Source organism: Ovis aries, chromosome 7, assembly GCF_016772045.2.
Source record: "Ovis aries strain OAR_USU_Benz2616 breed Rambouillet chromosome 7, ARS-UI_Ramb_v3.0, whole genome shotgun sequence".
NCBI classification, from domain to species: domain Eukaryota; kingdom Metazoa; phylum Chordata; class Mammalia; order Artiodactyla; family Bovidae; genus Ovis; species Ovis aries.
In genome coordinates, this window is record NC_056060.1 from 75,420,948 (window position 1) to 75,442,406 (window position 21,459).

General features: G+C 42.3%; 1 long non-coding RNA gene across 2 annotated transcripts in view; it reads left to right on the plus strand.

Annotated features, from left to right (window-relative positions):
* Window positions 1-21,211, plus strand: part of LOC121819990 (uncharacterized) — a 64,122-nt gene extending 42,911 nt beyond the window's left edge. Inside the window, exons 1-2 of one of the 2 annotated variants that reach the window (XR_009601267.1) lie at window positions 14,715-16,611; window positions 16,935-21,211. This is a non-coding gene — a long non-coding RNA (uncharacterized LOC121819990). Of the gene's footprint in view, window positions 1-14,714; window positions 16,612-16,934 lie in introns of those variants that run through there. The other variant, XR_009601268.1, reaches the window with a different exon arrangement.
* Window positions 21,212-21,459: the final 248 nt, after the last annotated feature.

A 21,459-nucleotide genomic window follows, 5' to 3' on the forward strand; every position in this document is an offset into this window, starting at 1 on the left:
AAAATCTGTTCCTAAAAACATCCAACTATCTAAAGACTTGTCCCATCAGATTCCCTGGACTACAGAGTGCTTCACTCCACCTTGAACTTCCTTAGGGGTTGTTGAAGGTCACCAGCTGCAGCAGCATGGGGTTCAATGTCCGCAGAGGCAAATGGCAAATGCCTTTGTTGTTCAGTCGTTGGCAGTCCCTTTGGTAAGCGTCAATTTGTAGTTGACATGCCCCCCTTGTGGTCATAAATCTGACCGTACTTTGGGGGGCATTTCGTGACCATTTTGTCCCGTGTTACTGGGAAGGCTCGTTCCCAGTTTTGAAGAAGGTTTTTGTTGATAGTCCTCTCAATGTGCTATTACTGGATTAAGTCTTAATCGTCAAAGATCTCTGGACACCTGTCTTTTAGTTATGGTCCTGGAAATTATTTCCTTTCGTTGCATCTTCCCATGTCTAAAGTTACACTATTACAATCATTAATCACATATCAAGCTATACATTTGATCAACGGCTTTAAGTTTAGTCATCGTTATATTCACTGGAAGCTCAGTCATACACTTAGTAATACAAGAAATAATAATGTTGTGAAACAAGCAAAATACAAATGGTATAGTTAATGACATTAGTGGAATTAAAAGTAATTGTTTTAGCCATGAGCCTCCCACACCAAAGCAGGCTTTTTCAAAAAGATCATTAAGACTAGGGAATGGGTCACTTGAAGCAGAAATCTTTCTGCTTTAACCACAGATTTTTCATGTGGTTCATCAAATGTGTTACATTAAAGGATTTATCAGGTATGAAAATAAAGCATTCAGTTTGAATTATAGCAAAGATATCTCCCTGAGATGCTGTAAGTTGTCAAGGGCCTTGTAGTTGTGTAGCATGAATTTCTCATCATAGAGATCTCAGAATTCAGTAGGCTAATAGCCTGGTTCTATCATTTAAAGCTTATGAGAATTGTTAAGACTTTGATATGACCAATTACATCCTCTGACCCCACTGATTACAACAAACTGTGGAAAATTCTTAAAGAGATGAGAATACCAGACCACCTGACCTGCCTCCTGAGAAATCTGTATGCAGGTCAAGACAAAATTGGACATGAAACAACAGACTGGTTCCAAATTGAGAAAGGAGTATGTCAAGGCTGTATATTGTCACCCTGCTTATTTAACTTCTATGCAGAGTACATCATGAGAAATGCTGGACTGGTTGAAGCACAAGCTGGAATCAAGATTGCTGGGAGAAATATCAATAACCTCAGATATGCAGATGACACCACCCTTATGGCAAAGAGGAAACTAAAGAAAGCAAAGAGGAACTAAGGAGCCTCTTGATGAAAGTGAAAGAGGAGAGTGAAAAAGTTGGCTTAAAACTCAACATTCAGAAAACTAAGATCATGACATCTGGTCCCATCACTTCATGGCAAATAGTTGGGGAAACCATGAAAACAGTGAGACACTTTATTTTCTTGGACTCCAAAATCATTGCAGATAGTGACTGCAGCCATGAAATTAAAAGATACTTGCTCCTTGGAAGAAAAGCTATGACCAACCTAGACAGCATATTAAAAAGCAGAGACATTACCTTACCAACAAAAGTCTGTCTGGCCAAAGCTATGGTTTTTCAGGTAGTCATGTATGGATATGAGAGAGATTTGGACTATAAAGAAAGCTGACTGCCGAAGAATTGATGCTTTTTAACTGTGATGTTGGAGAAGACTCTTGAGAGTCCCTTGCACAGCAAGGAGACCCAATAAGTCCATCCTAAAGGAAATGAGTACTAAATATTCATTGGAAGAACTGATGCTGAAGCTGAAACTCCAGTACTTTGGCCACCTGATGTGAAGAACTGACTCATTGGAAAAGACCTTGATACTGGGAAGGATTGAAGGCAGGAGGAGAAGGGGACAACACAGGATGGACATGAGTTTGAGTAGGCTCCGGGGATTGGTGACGGACACGGAAGCCTGGCATGCTGCAGTCCATGGGGTCTCAAAGAGTTGGACAGGACTGAGCGACTGAACTGACTGACTGAACTCAACCCCACTGAAGGTGCGTGTGTGTGTACACACACACACACACACACACACACACACACAAAGCTGCCTAATGGTCATACTAGTAGAATACAGATCTTTGACCCACTGAGATCATACCAATGGTAGAATGGTTGGGGTTACCTCTAATTTGTTAACACATATGACCTTAAATTCATGGGAATCCCAGGCTACACCTTCATATCCATCCCTGTAGATGTCAAGGCCATACATTAGTGCCACAAAACCACTGAGTTCCATACCAATTACTCTCTCTAAGGGTAAATAAAAATAGGCATAGTTCATAAAGCACCCAGGTTTTTCTCATAATTACCTGGTTGATCAATTTCAGTATGATTTAACCCTTCCCAACATAAAGGAGCTTTTAAACACCATAGCCTGGTGTTAACCATGTAGATTCATCCCATAATCATGGGAGCTTTCCTTGTAATAGATGAGAGGTTAATTTTTTTAATTGAGACTTAGCTCATCACTCCAATTGAGTTCAAATGACTCTAAGAGAAAACTTAAATCTATGGCCAGCATCAGAGCATGTATTTTTAATTGGCCGGGTGAGAGGATCCCATCTTGTAATATCATGAATAGATAGAACAGGACTGAACAGGCCTGATGATTTATATAACCATAATTAATCAAAGACACTTTTGCTTTGCTGAAACTTTTACAGAGTCTCAGACTGAATTTTTAAAATAAAATCTTTTAGGCCTAGGAAAGTCATCCCAAAGTTTTATCACAGACTTTGTCTAACAGATCTAAGTGAATTCCTCCCTTCTCAAGGTCTCCAAAATTCCTTGAAATTTCTGTACCTGTTAGTGAGATAACTTTCCTAACTTATCTAATAAAGTTACCAAAAAGTAAGAGTTTCCAAATCAATGGAAAATGGTGGAGTAGAAGGATGTGCGCTCATACTCTCCTTTGAGAGCTCCAAAATTACAACTTCCTGCTGAATAACCATTGATAAGAGAATGTTGGATCCCACCAAAAAAAATATACCCTGTGTCCAAGGGCAAAGGAGAATCCTCAGTAAGATGGTAGGAGGGGTGAAATTGCCTTTAGAATCTAACTCCAAACCCACCAGAGACGCTTGGAGGGCTCGAACAAAACCTTGTGTGCAACAGGAGACTCCACAGAGACTGAGCCAGACCTCTTTGAGTGTCTGAGTGTCTCCTGTGGAGGTACAGGTCAGCAGTGGCCTGCCACAGGGGCAGGTGCTCTGGGTGCAGCAGACCTGGGTATGGCATTAGCCCTCTTGGAGGAGGTGGCCATTTATCCTACCATAGAGCCACCAGGACTTACACAGGACTGGGGAAACAGACTCTTGGAGGGCACAAACAAAACCTGTGAGCACCAGGACCCAGGAGAAAGGAGCAGAGACCCCACAAGAGACTGACCTAGACTTGCCTGTGAGTGTCCAGGAGTCTCTGGCGAAGGCATGGGTCAGTGGTGGCCTGGTGCAGGGTTGGGAACACTGAGCTGAGCCCTGAAGAATTGATGCTTTTGAACTGTGGTGTTGGAGAAGACTCCTTGGACTGCAAGGAGATCAAACCAGTCCATCCTAAAGGAGATCAGTCCTGGGTGTTCATTGGGAAGACTGATGTTGAAGCTGAAACTCCAATAATTTGGCCACCTGATGTGAAGAACTGACTTATTGGAAAAGACCCTGATGCTGGGAAAGATTAAAGGTGGGAGGAGAAGGGAACAAGAAAGGATGAGATGGTTGGATGATGTCACTGACACGATGGACATGAGTTTGAGTAAGCTCCAGGAGTTGGTAATGGACAGGGAAGCCTGGTGGCCTACAGTCCATGAGGTTACAAAGAGTTGGACATAACTGAGTGACTGAACTGAAGAGTTTCCAATCTCTTGAGGGTTCAGATAGAGAGAAAAGATAAATGTTTTAATTTGTTTATAAAATTTAATTTTGGCAAATTGCTGTCATAATTAGTTTGAGGGGAGGGTTTTCCTTACACCTGGAAAACACAGATTTAACCCAGTAATTTTTTAGATTGAAACCATGAAAGTATAAGCATGTTTGCCAGTTCATTCAGTCCTTTTGTTTACCTTTGTGAAGTCACCAGGTTTTCCATTAGAATCCTTACCTAGTTCAGAAACTGGCATTTATCCAAAAGTCCTTTCTATAAATCTTCTTTAAGAGGAAGCATTTTTGTGAAATGTGGTTAATATTATGGCAATATTTTGAGATAGTAACTAGAATTGTATCTGATAACATTTTACCCAAATATATAAGGATTTTAGGAACTCTAAACAGTTTCTAGGATATCTATATTAGTAACATTTACCATACAATATAACTGGAGACTTATTACTCACTTGACAATATTCCCCATGTAATTCTCTACACAAATGAATCTAATTAGTATAATATCTCTCTTTGGGATGTTTCAGGGGCCCTCTGAAGCATCCCAAAGTTAGCTAGAAATCTTCTTCATTAGAATGATTTAGAAAGTTTTGTCAACAAATATCAAAAAGGTTTAGAACACTCAGTCAGATGGGATCATAGATCATTGTGAAACAATACTATTCACTTAGCCAACGTAATGATAAAGGATTTCAAAACAGATCATTTAAGAGATAAAGAAACTTAAATCTATTATGAAAGGCAGTTCAATATCTGAAGAAAAGATGTCCTCTTAACAGAGAGAAAAGCTAAATTCAAGTTTTTGCACCAGCTTATTTAAAAGGTAAACTTAATTAACTTTATTTTAAACTTGGTCCTCAGTTCAGTTCAGTTCAGTTGCTCAGTCGTGTCCGACTCTTTGTGACCCCATGAATCTCAGCACGCCAGGCCTCCCTGTCCATCACCATCTCCCAGAGTTCACTCAGACTCACGTCCATTGAGTCGGTGATGCCATCCAGCCATCTCATCCTCGGTCGTCCCCTTCTCCTCCTGCCCCCAATTCCTCCCAGCATCAGAGTCTTTCCCAATGAGTCAACTCTTCGCATGAGGTGGCCAAAGTACTGTAGTTTCAGCATTAGCATTATTCCTTCCAAAGAAATCCTAGGACTGATCTCCTTTAGAATGAACTGGTTGGATCTTCTTGCAGTCCAAGGGACTCTCAAGAGTCTTCTCCAACACTACAGTTCAAAAGCATCAATTCTTTGGCACTCAGCTTTCTTCACAGTCCAACTCTCGCATCCATACATGACCACTGGAAAAACTATAGCCTTGACTAGATGGACTTTTGTTGGCAAAGTAATATCTCTGCTTTTGAATATGCTATCTAGGCTGGTCATAACTTTCCTTCCAAGGAGTAAGCGTCTTTTAATTTCATGGCTGCAATCACCATCTGCAGTCATTTTGGAGCCCCCAAAAACAAAGTCTGACACTGTGTCTACTGTTTCCCCATCTATTTCCCATGAAGTGATGGGACCAGATGCCATGATCTTCATTTTCTGAATGTTGAGCTTTAAGCCAACTTTTTCACTCTCCTCTTTCACTTTCATCAAGAGGCTTTTTAGTTCCTCTTCACTTTCTGCCATAAGGGTGGTGTCATCTGCATATCTGAGGTTATTGATATTTCTCCCGGCAATCTTGATTCTAGTTTGTGCTTCATCCAGCCCAGCGTTTCTCATGATGTACCCTGAATAGAAGTTAATAAGCAGGGTAACAAGATATAGCCTTGACGTACCCCTTTTCATATTTGGAACCAGATATATCTATATTAGTTAGATCAAACAAACATTAATACCAGGTATTTAATACTGAATATTTCCCAGTTCACATGAACCTGAAATTCATTTAGGTTAATTTCTCTTGTATTTAGAATTATCTTACTTTTAACCGCTTAATTTTTTAAAAAGTTAATTAGATTAGAGCTCGTTTACACACTGATCTCAGCAATCAGCAATATTATCCAAAAAACAAAGACACACAGAGACATGCATATATCCAAATAGACATAAGAGATCCTATAGCTTTGTTGTCCAAACTCAGTTATGAATACTTGTTGTAAAAAAAAAAAAAAGTTTGGGATAAGGTTTTAAAAGGCTTTGTTCCCCCTGTTTTTTTCTTTTGATTTCAAGAATTAGAGATGGTCTAGATAAGGGATCTAGAGAGTTCTGGTCTAAACATGTAGGAAGAGTTATTTCTTCAGGGCAAGAATTCTCAAAGAGAATATTTTTCTTCTCGCTTTCTCTGGAGTCTAAAGAATATTGTGACCACATTGTCAAAAATAGTATATTTCTGTGACCATAGTTTTATCACCAAAATTTAGACCAGATAGTGCTCAAATTGGCCCTTATAACAAGGACAGATTGGTCTCAGCAGGGATTGTCCCTCTGGAGAAGTGTGGGTCTTAGTTTGGTCAGGCCCAGGCTGTTGATTACAGGAGGAAGTCTTGTCATAAGGGAAATTTAGTCCATTTTCCTATCCTATTGTCAATAAAGATCTAATATTTTTAGACCATTTTTGTCATAGCTATAGACGGACCAGTCCAAAAAAAATTTGTTTTTCCAAGGAATTCCCAGGTGGAGTGTGGAACCTTAGAGTTAGCAATTCCCATATTAGCTCAAGTAGTATGTACCAGATGTCTGCACACTCAAACCAAACCAAACCAGAACTTCACCAGCCAGGAGTCATACTCAGAAACAAAAGGCAAAGAGATGCCCAGAAATCAAAAGCCAAATGGTATAAATGCTGAACGTGACTTCCCAGTTCCACTAGACCTGTGACCTGGGAGAGTCAGTGCTAACATCCTTTTTTTGCTCTGATAGTTTCGAGCAATTTCTTGTTTGTTTTCTATGAAGAAGTTACTCTATCATTTCCTCTTTTAGAAGCTTCTAGATACCAGTCAAAGTAAGCACGGCCAGCCTTTTCTAATTGTGTGCACAAAAATATCAATTTTGAAATATCAAAAGAACCCCAATTTGGCCATTTTAAGTTGAAATCTCTTTTAGTATAATTTCTCCAATTAACTAGGTACTTGCAAGTATGAACTCCATATGTCTTGTACACGAATCTGGCTGGAGTGTTAGTCAGAGGCTGACTTTCTGACACCCCTATGTTTCTGTTTTTGAGAGATTCTGTTTCCCATTCTAAGCTGAATTTGTCAAGGATAAAAATCACTAGTGAACGTGGGTAGTGGGCCCATGTGCTGCATGAGCTTAACTCCTCCAGAGTTACCCCAGCTTGTCTTACATGTCTCGGATTCCACCTCCAGCAATCTAAGACCACCATGGCTGCTCAGGTCGCTGAATGGCAAGTTCTTATGTGTGACCCCTGGATGAGTAAGTATTTTAATTAATGAGTGGGTTTCCCTATGGAACCACTGCATGGTATGAGGACTTGGCCTCCACTACTCCCGTAAATTTCTCAGTCACTTAAGAAAACCAAAACCAGCCAGGAGAAGTCTTGTCCCTTTTCTTCAGAGAAAAGCTCTCATTTATTTTCCTCACTTTTATACTGACAAATTCCATGAAGTGAAGTGAAGTCTCTCAGTCACGTCCGACTCTTTGCGACTCCATGGACTATAGCCTACCAGGCTCCTCCGACCGTGGGATTCTCCAGGCAAGAGTACTGGAGTGGGTTGCCACTTCCCTCTCCAGGAAATTCTATAATGGCAGTCAAATTGAGGGAAAGTGTCAGATCAGCCTCTTACTTAACCACTCATCCAAAAGCATCCAGTCCCCTACAATGGAGCAACCTCAGCATCTTTCAGCCGAGCTCCAGGTATTCCTTGACTTTTTTCTCCAATCGAGCCCCTCTACCCAGTACCTTTCCACTGGGTGGGTAATTCCCCCGGCATCTTTCAACCAGCATGCCACTCAGTATCTTTTCAGTGGGTGGGAATTTCTCGGTATCTTTCAACTGAGCCCCACTCAGTGTCTCGACCATGAGTGGGTATGCCCTGGATATTTCACCCAGTATCTTTCCTACTGGGAAGGGGCAGGTAACCTCCTCCACCATCAAATAAAACTCAGAAATTCAACCAATACGGCAGATTCAAGAACCAGGAGAGAATTACCCAAATTTGCCTGCACTCGCTAAGGAGGTAGATGGGCACAAGGGGCTGCTGCCGGTACCAAAGGTCCGGTTCCTTGTGGAGTCCAGTTGAAGGAAGGACGTCCACTCTGGGTCCCTTTGTGGTCGCCATAACTGTTGACAAAAAAGATGTACAACTTGAGAGTTCCGAGTTAAGTTTTATTTGGGGCAAAATGAGGACTGCAGCCTGGGGGGCAGCATCTCAGATAGCTCTGAGAGCCTGCTCCAAAGCGGCAGTGGGGAAGGCCAATATATAACGTTCTGGTGAAGGGGGAGTTCAATACTATGAAGTACTCATTTTACAAATGGTTTTTTGTTACTCATGAGTATCTGATGTCACCATGAAGGGATTTAGTGCTTCTCTAGATATGAGGAGATGCAAGGGTGGAGATCATAAAATCTGTTCCTAAAAACATCCAACTATCTAAAGACCTGTCCCACCAGATTCCCTGGAGCACAGAGTGCCTCACTCCACCCTGAACTCCCTTGGGGGTGGTTGAAGGTCACCAGCTGCAGCAGCATGGGGTTCAATGTCCGCAGAGGCAGATGGCAAACACCTTTGTTGTTCAGTCATCGGCAGTGCCTTTGGTAAGTGCCATTTTGTAGTTGACAGATTCCTGGGTCAGGAATATCCCCTGGAGAAGGGAATGGAAACCCACTCCAGTATTCTTGCCTGGCAAATTCCATGGACAGAGGAGCCTGGCAGGCTACATGTGTGGGGTTGCAGAGTCAGACACAAATGAGCAATTAACACTTTCACTTTCACAGGATCCTGCTGTTTCATTTCCTAACAACATTAAGCAGTCTCCTATGATGGAGAAAGTATTGACCAGGTGTTACTTAAATCTCTGACTCTGTACACCAGTGCTGAATCAGATCCTAGAGGCAGAGTCTTGAGTGACGTGGAAAAGGAGAGCTTTATTGCTTTGCCAGGCAAAGGGAAACATACTGGTTTCTGTATTGAAAAACTGCCCTTTGGAATCAAGAACGGGTCATGGAAGCTGGACTCTTGCCTACAAGAGATGGGTGGACAGAAAGGCCTTTGTGCCTGGGAGCCCCGCAGGGCCCCACTTGATTTCACAGGGAGGCTTGGATTCTAGATTTGATTTGTTTATAAGTGACTGCTTGACCTTAGATAAATTACTCTTGTCAACTACAAATTGGCACTTGCCAAGAGCATTACCAAGGACTGAACAACAAGGGCATTTGCCATCTGCCTCTGTGGAGACTGAAACCTGTGCTGCTGCAGCTAGTGACCTTCAGCACCACCTAAGGGAGTTCAGGGTGGAGTGAGGCACTCTGTGATCCAAGGAATCTGGTGGGATGGGTCTGTAGATAGCTGGATACTTTCAGGAACAGATTTTATAATCTGCATCCTTGCATCTTCTCATATCTAGAAAGGTCCTAAAACCCTTCATGATGACATCAGATCCTTGTGATTAGCAGATAGTCAGTCACTTCAGTCTCTCAGTCATGTCTGACCCCATGGACTGAAGCATGCCAGGATTCCCTATCCATCACCAACTCCCAGAGCTTGCTCAAACTCATGTTCATCAAGTTGGTGATGTCATCCAACCATCTCATCCTCTGTCATCCCTTTTTCCTCCTGCTTTCAATATTTCCCAACATCAGGGTCTTTTGCAATGAGTCAGTTCTTTGCATCAGGTGGCCAAAGTGTTGAGCTTCAGCTTCAGCTACAGTCCTTCCAAAGTATATTCAGGACTCATTTCCTTTAGGGTTTCCTGGTTTGATCTCCTTGCAGTCCAAGGGACTCTCAAGAGTCTTCTCCAACACCACAGTTCAAAAGCATCAATTCTTTGCCACTCAGCTTTCTTTATGGTCTAACTCTCACATCCATACATGATTACTTGAAACACCATAGCTTTTCTATATGGACTTTTGTTGGTAAAGTAATGTTCTCTGCTTTTTAATATGCTGTCTAGGTGGGTCATAGCTTTTATTCCAAGGAGCAAGTGTCCTTTAATTTCATGGCTGCAGCCACCATCTTCAGTGATTTTGGAGTCCAAGAACATAAAGTCTCACTCTTTCCATTGTTTCCCCATCTATTTGCCATGAAGTGATGGGGACAGATGCCATGATCTTTGTTTTTTGAATGTTGAATTTTAAGTCAGCTTTTTCACTCTCCTCTTTCACTTTCGTCAAGAGGCTCTTTAGTTCTTCTTTGCTTTCTGCCATAAGGGTGGTGTTATCTGCATATCTGAGGTTGTTGATCTTTCTCCTAGCAATCTTTATTCCAGCTTGTGCTTCATCCAGCCGGGCATGTTGCATGATGTACTCTGCATAGAAGTTAAATAAGCATGGTGGCAATATATGGCTTTGATGTACTCCTTTCCCAGTTTGGAACCAGTCTGTTTTTCCATGTCCAGTTCTAACTCTTGCTTCTTGACCTGCATACAGATGTCTTAGGAGGCAGGCCAGGTGGTCTGGTATTCCCATCTCTTTCAGAATTTTCCACAGTTTATTGTGATGCACACAGTCAAAGTCTTTGGCATAGTCAATACAGCAGAAGCAGATGTTTTTCTGGAATTCTCTTGCTTTTTCAATGATTCAACAGATGTTGGCAATTTGATCTCTGGTTCCTCTGCCTTTTCTAAATCCAGCTTGAACATCTGAAAGTTCTCGGTTCATATACTGTTGAAGCCTGGCTTGGAGAATTTTGAGCATTACTTTGCTAGCATGTGAGATGAGTGCAATTGTGTGGTAGTTTGAACATTCTTTGGCATTGCCTTTCTTTGGGATTGGAATGAAAACTGACCTTTTCCAGTCCTGTGGCCACTGCTGAGTTTTCCAAATTTGCTGGCATATTGAGTGCGGCACTTTCACAGCATCATCTTTTAGGATTTGAAATAGCTCCACTGGAGTTCTATCACCTCCACTAGCTTTGTTCTATCACCTCCACTAGCTTTGTTCATAGCGATGCTTTCTAAGGCCCACTTGACTTCACATTCCAGGATGTCTGGCTCTAGGTGAGTGATCACACCATCATGGTTATCTGGATCATTACAGTCTTTTTTATATAGTTCTTCTGTGTATTCTTGACACCTCTTCTTAATATCTTCTGCTTCTGTTAGGTACATACTATTTCTGTCCTTTATTGTGCCCATCTTTGCATGAAATGTTCCTTTGTTATCTCTAATTTTCTTGAAGAGATCTCTAGTCTTTCCCATTCTATTGTTTTCCTCTATTTCTTTGCACTGATCACTGAGGAAGGCTTTCTTATCTCTCCTTGCTATTCTTTGGAACTCTGCATTCGATGAGTATATCTTTCCTTTTCTCCATTGCCTTTCATTTTTCTTCTTTTCTCTGCTATTTATAAGGCCTCCTCAGAGAACCATTTTGCCTTTCTTTTTCTTGGGGATGGTTTTGATCACAGCCTCCTGTACAATATCATGAACCTCTGTCCACAGTTCTTTAGGCACTCTATCATATCTAATCCCTTAAATCTATTTGTCACTTTCACTGTATAATCATAGGGATTTGATTTAGGTCATACCTGAATGGTCTAGTGGTTTTTTCCTACTTTCTTCAATTTGTCTAAAGTTTTCAATAAGGAGTTCATGATCTGAGCTACAGGCAACTCCCTGTTTTGATTTTGCTGACTGTATAGAGCTTCTCCATCTTCAGCTTCAAAGAATATAATCGATCTGATTTCAGTATTGACCATCTGGTGATGTTCATGTGTAGAGTCTTCTGTTGTGTTGTTTGAAGAGGTATTTTGCTGTGACCAGTATGTTCTCTTGGCAAAACTCTGTCAGCCTTTGCTCTGCTTCATTTTGTACTCCAAGGCCAAAACTGTCTGTTATTCCAGGTATCTCTTGACTTCCTACTTTTGCATTCCTTTCCCCAGGATGAAAAGGACATTTTTTTTTTGGGGGGGGGGTGTGTTAGTTTTAGAAGGTCTTGTAGATCTTCATAGAATCATTCAACTTCAGCTTCTTCCACATTAGTGGTTGGGTCATTGACTTGGATTACTCTGATATTGAATGGTTTTCCTTGGAAATGAACAGATATCATTCTGTTGTTTTTGAGATTGCACCCAAGTACTGCATTTTGGACTCTTTTGTTGACTATGAGGGCCTCTCCATTTCTTCCAAGGGATTTTTGCCCACGGTAATAGATGTAATAGTCATCTGAATTAAATTCACCCTTTCCAGTCCATTTAGGTTCACTGATTCCTAAAATGTTGATGTTCACTCTTGCTATCTCCTGTTTGCCCACTTTCAGATAATCTTTTGTAAAAGTAGTGCTTAATATATTGAACTCCCCAAATCACTGCAGATGGTGATTGTAGCCATGAAATTAAAAGACGCTTACTCCTTGGAAGAAAAGTTATGACCAACCTAGATAGCATATTCAAAAGCAGAGACATTACTTTGCTGGCTAAGGTCTGGCTAGTCAAGGCTATGGTTTTTCCTGTGGTCATGTATGGATGTGAGAGTTGGACTGTGAAGAAGGCTGAGCACCGAAGAATTGAGGCTTTTGAACTGTGGTGTTGGAGAAGACTCTTGAGAGTCCCTTGGACTGTAAGGAGATCCAACCAGTCCATTCTGAAGGAGATCAACCCTGGGATTTCTTTGGAAGGAATGATGCTAAAGCTGAAACTCTAGTACTTTGGCCACCTCATGTGAAGAGTTGACTCATTGGAAAAGACTCTGATGCTGGGAGGGATTGGGGGCAGGAGAAGAAGGGGACGACAGAGGATGAGATGGCTGGATGGCATCACTGACTCGATGAACGCGAGTCTGAGTGAACTCTGGGAGTTGGTGATGGACAGGGAGGCTTGGCGTGCTGCGATTCATGGGGTCGCAAAGAGTCGGACACGACTGAGCGACTGAACGGAACTTAACTTCACCGAAGTCTTATATATTGACCTTCCCCCACTGCCTCTTTGGGGCAGTCTCTCAGAGAGGTGCCTGGGCTGCAATCCTCTTTTTGCCCCCAGTAAAACTTAACTCGTGACTCTCAAGTTGTGCAGCTTTTTTTAGCTGACACTCTAGACTAGAAGATTCTTGAGAGTCCCTTCAGACTGCAAGGAGATCCAGCCAGTCAATGCTAAAGCAACTAAGTCCTGAATATTCATTGGAAGGACTGATGCTGAAACTGAAACACCAGTACTTTGGCCACCTGATGTGAAGAACTGGCTCATTGGAAAAGACATGCTGGGAGAGGATGACATGGTTAAGTAGCATCACTCTCTCAATGGACATGAATCTGAGCAAACTCCAGGAGATAGTGAAGGACAGAGAAATTGGAGTGTGGCAGTCCATGGAGTCACAAAGAGTCAGATACGACTTAGTAACTGAACAACAACAAATAACTAGATCAGTGGCTTCTAATGTTTTTATCACCTCTGAAAACAAAAATGCGTTTTATACCATGGTCTAATGATTATATACCTATATATATATAAAACTGAAAAAAGTTGTAACATATAGTGCTCATCTTTATGGTTTAGAGTATTATATTAGTTTTCTACTGTTGTGCAACAAATTACCACCAATGCCATGGTTTAAAACAACATACATTTATTATCTGTTTTCATAGGTTAGAGTTTTAAGTACAGCTTTAGCTGGATGCTCTGCTCAACTTCTCACAAGCCTATAATCAAAGTGTCAATTGGCGCTGCCATCTTACCTGTACTTGGGATATTCTTCCAGCCTCATGGGATTGTTGGCATTTGTTCCTTTGGTTTTTTTCAGGGCCAGCAGGAGAACCTCTCTTTTAAAGGGATTACATAATTAGGTCAGGCCCATTCAGAATAATCTCTCTTTTGATTATCTCAAAGTCAACTGATTATTGTTGACTGAAGAATAATATACAATGTACAAGTTTTGAGTTATGTTTTGTTTGGAAATCTCATTGATAACTATAGCCTGAAAGACAGCCTCTTAGATAGCTCTGAGGAACCATTCTGAAGAGGTAAGAGAGGAGACAGGATATATAGAAGATTTTGCCAACAAAACAAAACAAATCATGTAGTCAAAGATAAGATCGCTGCTAATCGAAAAAGACAAAAGTCTCAAGTTAATGATTTTAGTTCCTTTTTCTCTGTGGTAAGATACAAGATCCTGGGATCGTTGATATTACTCCTTCAATATGTACCTTAACAGTCCAGGGCCAGTACTGGTGTTTTTTTCCATCCTGAATCCCCCTCAGGAATCCTGCAATGCTGATGGTGGGCAAAAGTCATTGTTTACTGAAATCACAGGCAATGCTTTTGGGTCTGCATTATGAATCTTGATTATGTTGCAAGAGCCCTTCCTTTGCCATGTAACTGTTGCAGGAAAGGGGATCTCTTCCAGGGCCTGAGAGAAGGCTCTTGTCTAACATTCAGAAATGAATTGTTGGAGGAGACACACATGTTGACAAAGCAAGAGACTTTATTGGGAAAGGGTGCCCGGACGTAGAGCAGCAGGGTAAGGGAACCCAGGAGACTTCTCTGCCGCATGGTGTACAGCCTCGAAGTTTATGGTGATGAGGTTAGTTTCTGAGTTGTCTCTGGCCCGTCACTCTGAGTCAGGGTCCTTCCTGGTGGTGCACGCATCACTCAGCCAAGATGGAGTCCAGCCAGAAGGATTCTGGGAGGTTGGTGGGCACATGGACTACAGGCACCTCTCTTCTTTAGGCCTTTTCTGAATTCTTCTGGTCGGTGGTAGCTTGTTCGTTCCTCATTCCTTACCAGGACTTCCTGTTTGAGATAACTCATGCAAGTGGTTACTATGGTGCCTGGCCAGAGTGGGCAGTTTTAGCCAGTGGTTCTCCTAACATGACTACCATAATGTTGGGAATGATGTTCTGTCATATTCAGAGGCTCTGCCCACACGCAAGGGGAGGGCATGCAGAAGGTCACTGGGGATGTGGTCTGAGAATTCTGCCTACCACAAATAGGATGGACTCTGGTATTTTCTACTTTTTTCTTTCCTTTAAAACATTAGATTTTTTTTCTTTTTTGTCACCCAACTAATGGATTAGGACCACTAGTTTGAAAACCTTATACTGGATGTTTTTAAGCATCAAGAATTCATGTTCTTAAGCACATCTCAGAACCTTGGGTGTGTAGAGGGCTCTGGTCATAGGGCAGGAGACTATTGTATTAATAACTTGTGCAGAGAGCACGAGGTTATCAGTGGTAACTTGACTGAGCTCTTTTGGCTCTGATCCTCACAGAGAACTCCTGTTCTTATATCTTCGGAGGAGAGCCTCTCAGCATGCTGGTGGAGCTTATCTGGACATCTCTCAAGAGGGAGGAACAATCAGGGCAAGCTCAGAAGCAGTCAGCTGTCATGGGTTCTGCCTGGCTCATTAGTTCAAAGGAATGCCTGGGAGGCAGGGCGATGTCAGGGAGCAGGAAGCAAATCCAGGCCCAACACAGCCACCAGCTTTGTGACCTGCTCAGGACAAGTCTCTTTTCTGGGCCTCAGTTTCCACCTCTGAAAAAGAGATGCTGAAGGACTGTTCACGTATCCAGAACATTTGTGAATCTGAAAGGAAGCAGAACTGCCATATTTCTTGGAGGCTGAGTCAGGAAGGGGACCACCTCCAACAGGTGGCTTCATTCTGCTGGCTGGTAACTAAGTGTTTTCCAGAAAATCTAGCAATGAGAAGTCAGACTGTGAATTCCCCAGGAGCAGGGATGAAGGCCTCCCCACAGAACCTGGCACCCAAATCTTTATTTAGCTAAACAAGGGAACTCAAATGATTTTTGTTGCTGTTTGTTTTTTTAAGGTCTAGAGTCCCAGATTCCACTTTGAAAGCCACCATCTTGCTCATGGAAAGGGTTGATTCTGAGCACCTCAGCCAGTAGGGCTATGGAAATGGCCTTCAAACATTCTTAAAGGAAATCAGAATTTTATTCAGAAGCTGTTGGGACCATGGGATGGTGCCAAAGCTGGGTGACAAGAGATAAGAGTGCTAGCTATCTGGATCTGTCTGAGAGCTGAGGCATCTGCAGGAGATTGTGGTACCTGGTCTCCTTTTAGAACCATCTCAGGGATTTCTCTGTTGGTCCAGTGGCTAAGACTCTGTGCTTCCTATGCATGGGGACCTAAGTTTGATCCCTAATCAAGAAACTAGATCCTATATGCCACAACTAAGATTTTGCATGCTGCAACTAAGACCTGGCACAGCCAAATAAACATATAAATTAAAAAAATATTAAAAACAAAGCAGAAAGAATCACTCCCAGCTCCTGTCTAAGGTGGGGAAGTGAGATAGGAGTCCAAGAGTGGAGGGAGAGGACTTATGGGCTGAACTGAGAAATGGGGAAAGAGAGGTAGGGATAGGAGGAGGGAAAGAAAGGAGTGAGAGAGAGAGGGGAAGAAAAAAAGGATGGATTTTTAACAATAGATCTTCTTCCCCTGGGAAATTTTCAGTGGCAACCACACCTCCCATCTCCAAAACTCAATATCCTCTCTCTCTCTCTCTCTTTCTGTTTTTTGTTTTTTCCTAACATGAGTTGCTGAGCTACTGCAAGAGGAGCTGAACTGAGACACCAGAAAGTCCACTTCAAGATCAATATGGAAAAGTTTAAGAGACATTCAGGTAGTCTTCTGGGCTTCAGAAGTAGGTGGCCCCTAAACAGAAAAATAGTCACTGTATCAGCACTTATCAGTATTAAACATAGTCTCTATGCGTTGACTCATTTGTGACTCATAAGTCCTCTGCTGGCAGAGGACTTGGTAGGGAAGAAGGGTATTCCTTTCCAGCCTGCTCAAATGTCCCACAAGTTAGGAAACCCTGCCTGACTCTCAGCGCTGCTGGGGCAGAAGAGATGTTCACAGTGAGCCTTCCTGTAAGCAAAGGAAGCTCGGTTTAAGAAGGCTGTGGGGCAAGTAAGTAAGTTCATGTGGCCTCTCTCTCCCCAGCGACATTGGCCCCTACCTCCAACCATGGGATGGGTGGAAGGAATGTGTCCTGGCCTCTGTGGCAGCAGCTGAGTCAGCCATGGGCCTGGAGGAAGAAGGGCTTCTGTGACTCATCAGCAGCTTTTCGTTGCCCCAGGACAACGCCAGAAGGAGAAATGTGTGCACACAGGGGCTCAGAACCAGAAGCCCAGCCTTGCAAGCCAAGGGCACAAGCACAGAAGCCTGAGAAGAAGGGAGTGCTCCAGTTTCTCTGTGAAAAAGGAGAAGGTGACTGTGCAGGGGAAGGGCCCTGGCAACTCTCTGGACCACAGTGCCTGCCATTAATTCTGGGGGTTACGCAGGGGAACTTCAGGCTTCTGGATCTCTTCCCTCTGCTACTTGTGTGTGTCCTTAGAGATGCTCGTTGCTTTTGATATCAACATAAGGAAAGCTAATCAGGAAGGTGAATCCGCTGCAAGATAAATGGTGTGACGGATTTACAAAGGAATGAATTATCTATTGTTTGGGATGGTTCTGCCCTGCTCTGCTTCCATTAGCACAGCTTGTGGCAAGCCAAGTGGGAGCCAAAGTTGTTCCATAATGGAACAGTATGTAGTAAGGGTCACAAGAGTGCCGTAGACAACATGCACAAATAAGTTTCAAGAGATTGTTTCAGGCAGGGGTGCTAGAAAAGGTTGCTTAGAGTTGGAAATTGAGCTAGGCTTTGAACGTGGGGTGATATTCTACGACATAATTTGTCAGGGCTCCTGTGATGTCATTGTATAATTTCACCATAATTTATTTAATCAATTCCCTATTGTCAGACATTTAAGTTATTTCTAATTTTTGCTATTATAAGTAACACTATAATGAACATCCTTATACACACAGTTTTACAAACTTAACCAGTTTTTTTTAAAGGATATGTTTCTTTAAAGTGAGTTGATGAGTCAAAGAGTTTGCACAAACTTCTAAAATCATTTTTTTTTCTGATTACCAAATTTATATATACTCATTATAAAACGCATTGTAAAACACAACATAAGGCTATGGGTTTGAAAATGAAAGTCTCCTGTGAGCCCAGGTCCTGAAAATATTTTCTGATAACAGTTTGGTATATATTTTTAAAACTTTAAAAATGTTTTTAGTGTTTCAACATGTGAAACACTAACATGTTGTAACATACACGCCTCCAAAATGGACTTTCAGCCGCACTTAGAATGGATTCCAGAACCTTTGCCTGGCCTGGCTGCAGGTGGCCTCTGTGGTCCCAGGTCCCACTCTCCCGCGCCTTCACTTGGCTGCAGTTGCAGAGGGCTCCTTCTCGCTGCTAGTGCCAGTTGCACTTGCCACTACTCCCGGCTTTATGTTGGCTGATCCCCCTGATTGGAATGTCCTTTCCCCAAATATTCATTCACAAGATTCTTTCAGGTGTCTGCTCAAATGTTGCCATTCTAGAGGGTCCTTCACTAATCACTCTACCTAAAATAACACAGATTTTTTTCACTGTTGTTGTTCAGCCCCTCAGTCGTGTCCGACTCTTTGTGTCCCATGGACTGCAACACGCCAGGCCTCCCTGTCTTTCACCATTTCCTTGAGTTTGCCCAAACTCACGTCAACTGAGTCAGTGATGCCATCCAACCATCTCATCCTCTTTCGTCCCCTTCTCCTCCTGCCTTCAATCTTTCCCAGCATCAGGGTCTTTTCCATTGAGTCAGCTGTTCACATCAGGAGGTCAAAGTATTGGACCTTCAGCTTCAGCATCACTCCTTTCAGTGAATATTCGGGGTTGATTTCCTTTAGAATTGACTGGCTGTCTAAGGGACTCTCAAGAGTCTTCTCCAGCACCACAGTTCCAAGGCATCAGTTGTTTGGTGCTCAGCCTTTTTCGTCGTCCAGCTCTCACATCTGTACATAATTACTGGAAAAACCATAGCTTTGACTAGACAGATCTTTGTAGGCAAAGTAATGGCTTTGCCTTTTAATATGCTGCTTCTGTTTGTCATTCCTTTTCTTCCAAGGAGCAAGCATCTTTTAATTTCCTGGCTGCAGTCACCGTCTGCAGTGCTTTTAGAGCCCAAGACAATAAAGTCTCTCACTGTCACAGTTTCTGTTGTTTCCTATCTATTTGCCATGAAGTGACGGAACCAGATGCCATGATCTTTTTTTTTGAATGTTGAGTTTTAAGTCAGCTTTTTCACTCTCCTCTTTCACCTTCATCAAGAGGCTCTTTAATTCCTCTTCACTGTCTGCCACTGTCTGTGGCACTGTATGCCACATCTGCATAACCGAGGTTATTGATATTTCTCCTGGAAATCTTGATTCCAGCTTATGCTTCATTCAGCCTGGCATTTTCCATGATGTACTCTTCATATAAGTTGAATAAGCAGAATACAGCCTTGATGTATTCCTCTCCCAATTTGGAACCAGTCCGTTGTTTCATGTTCGGTTCTAACTGTTGCTTTTTGACCTGCATACAGATTTCTCAGGAGTCAGGTAAGGTGGTCTGGTATTCCTATCTCTTTAAGAATTTTCCACAGTTTGTTGTGATCTACAGAGTCAAAGGTTTTACCATAGGCAATGAAGCAGAAGTAGATGTCTTTCTGGAATTCTCTTGCTTTTTCAATGATCCAACAGATGTTGGTAATTTGCTATCTGGTTCTTCTACCTTTTCTAAATCCAGCTTGCACATCTGAAAATTCTTGGTTCACCTACTGTTGAAGCCTAGCTTGAAGGATTTTGAACATTACTTTGCTAGTGTGTGAAATGAGTGCAATTGTGTGGTTGTTTGAGCATTCTTTGGCATTGCCTTCCTTTGGGATTGGAATGAAAACTGACCTTTTCCAGTCCTGTGGCCACTGCTGAGTTTTCCAAGTTTTTTTCATAGCACTCATCGTTACCAGACACAATAAGTGGGTGCTCAGTCGCTACACTGTGTTCAACTCTGCGACCTCAAGTCCTGTAGCCGCCAGACTCCTCTGTCCATGGGATTTCCCAGGCAAGGATAGCGTGGGTTGCCATTACCTTCTCCAGGGGATCTTCCTGACCCAGGGATCAAAGCCATGTCTCCTACACTGAAGGCAGATTCCTTACCACTGCGCCCTCTGGGAAGCCCTGAAAGATTATATGCATGTGTGTGTGTGCACGTGCATAGCTTGTCTAGAAAGTTCTGTGAGAAAAAAGAAATGTCTTGTCCTCTGAGCAACCCCAGCACTTGGAACAGAAATTGGCACATAGCAGGCATTCAATAAATGCATGTTGAATAACTGAATAAGATGAAACTAAACGCTATTTATTATTCTGAAGCCTCCTTTTTAACTTAATATTATATCAGGTATATCTTTTCACATTAATATATGAGTCTTTTTTAGTCTTTCTAAGGCTCTAAAAAGCAGAGACACTACTTTACCAACAAGGGTCTGTCTAGTCAAAGCTATGGGATGTGAGAGTTGGACTATAAAGAAAGCTGAGCACTGAAGAATTGATGCTTTTGAACTGTGATGTTGGAGAAGAGTCTTAAGAGGCCCTTGGACTTCAAGGAGATCCAACCAGTCCATTCTAAAGGAAATCAGTCCTGAATATTCATTGAAAGGACTGAGGCTGAAGCTGAAACTCCAATACTTTGGCCACCTGACGTGAAGAACCGATTTATCTGAAAAGGCCCTGATGCTAGGAAAGATTGAAGGTGGGAGGAGAAGGGAACAACAGAGGATGAGAAGGCTGGATGGCATCATCGATGCGATGGACATGAGTTTGAGTAGGCTTCAGGAGTTGGTGATGGACAGAGAAGCCTGGTGTGCTGCAGTCCATGGGGTCACAAAGAGTCAGACATGACTGAGCAACTGAACTGAACTGAAGGCTCTGCAGTTGTAATTTGTTTACCAATTCTCTTTTGATAGGCTTTTGGGTTGTTTTCAATATTATAGACAATGATGCATCACACATCCTTGAATATGTATCTCTGCATGCTTTTAAGTTGTGTATCATTTATCTGGAGAAGGAAATGCCAACCCACTCCAGTATTCTTGCCTGGAGCATCCCATGGCCAACCTGGCGGGCCTTAGTCCATGGGATCACAAAGAGTCGGACATGACTGAGCAACTAACCCCACATCTGAGATGTTAAAAAACCCTCCAAGCATAAATGTTTAGCATGATGTTGGAAATGCAGATGTGGATCTGAGTGATACCAGCCTGCGGGTGGATTGGAGACTTCACACTGACATGACCATTGAAATCATAGGAATCAATGGAATATAAAGAAAGAAATTGAATAAAGCTCAGAAATATGATTCTTAAGCATGTCTGTATTTAGATGGTAGGAGGAGGAGGGCAAGAAATTATTCATTCATTTGACAAATATGTGTTGACTGGTGTTTTCTACAAGCTGGGAATACAACAAACATGAGTGACACAGACCTTACCCTTGCCTTGATCTCCTGGGTTATATTCTAATGGAAAAAAAGGACATGGAAAATAACAAAACAAATCAGAAAATCTAGCGACCGAACAACAATGTTACAACAGTCAACAAAATAACATAACGT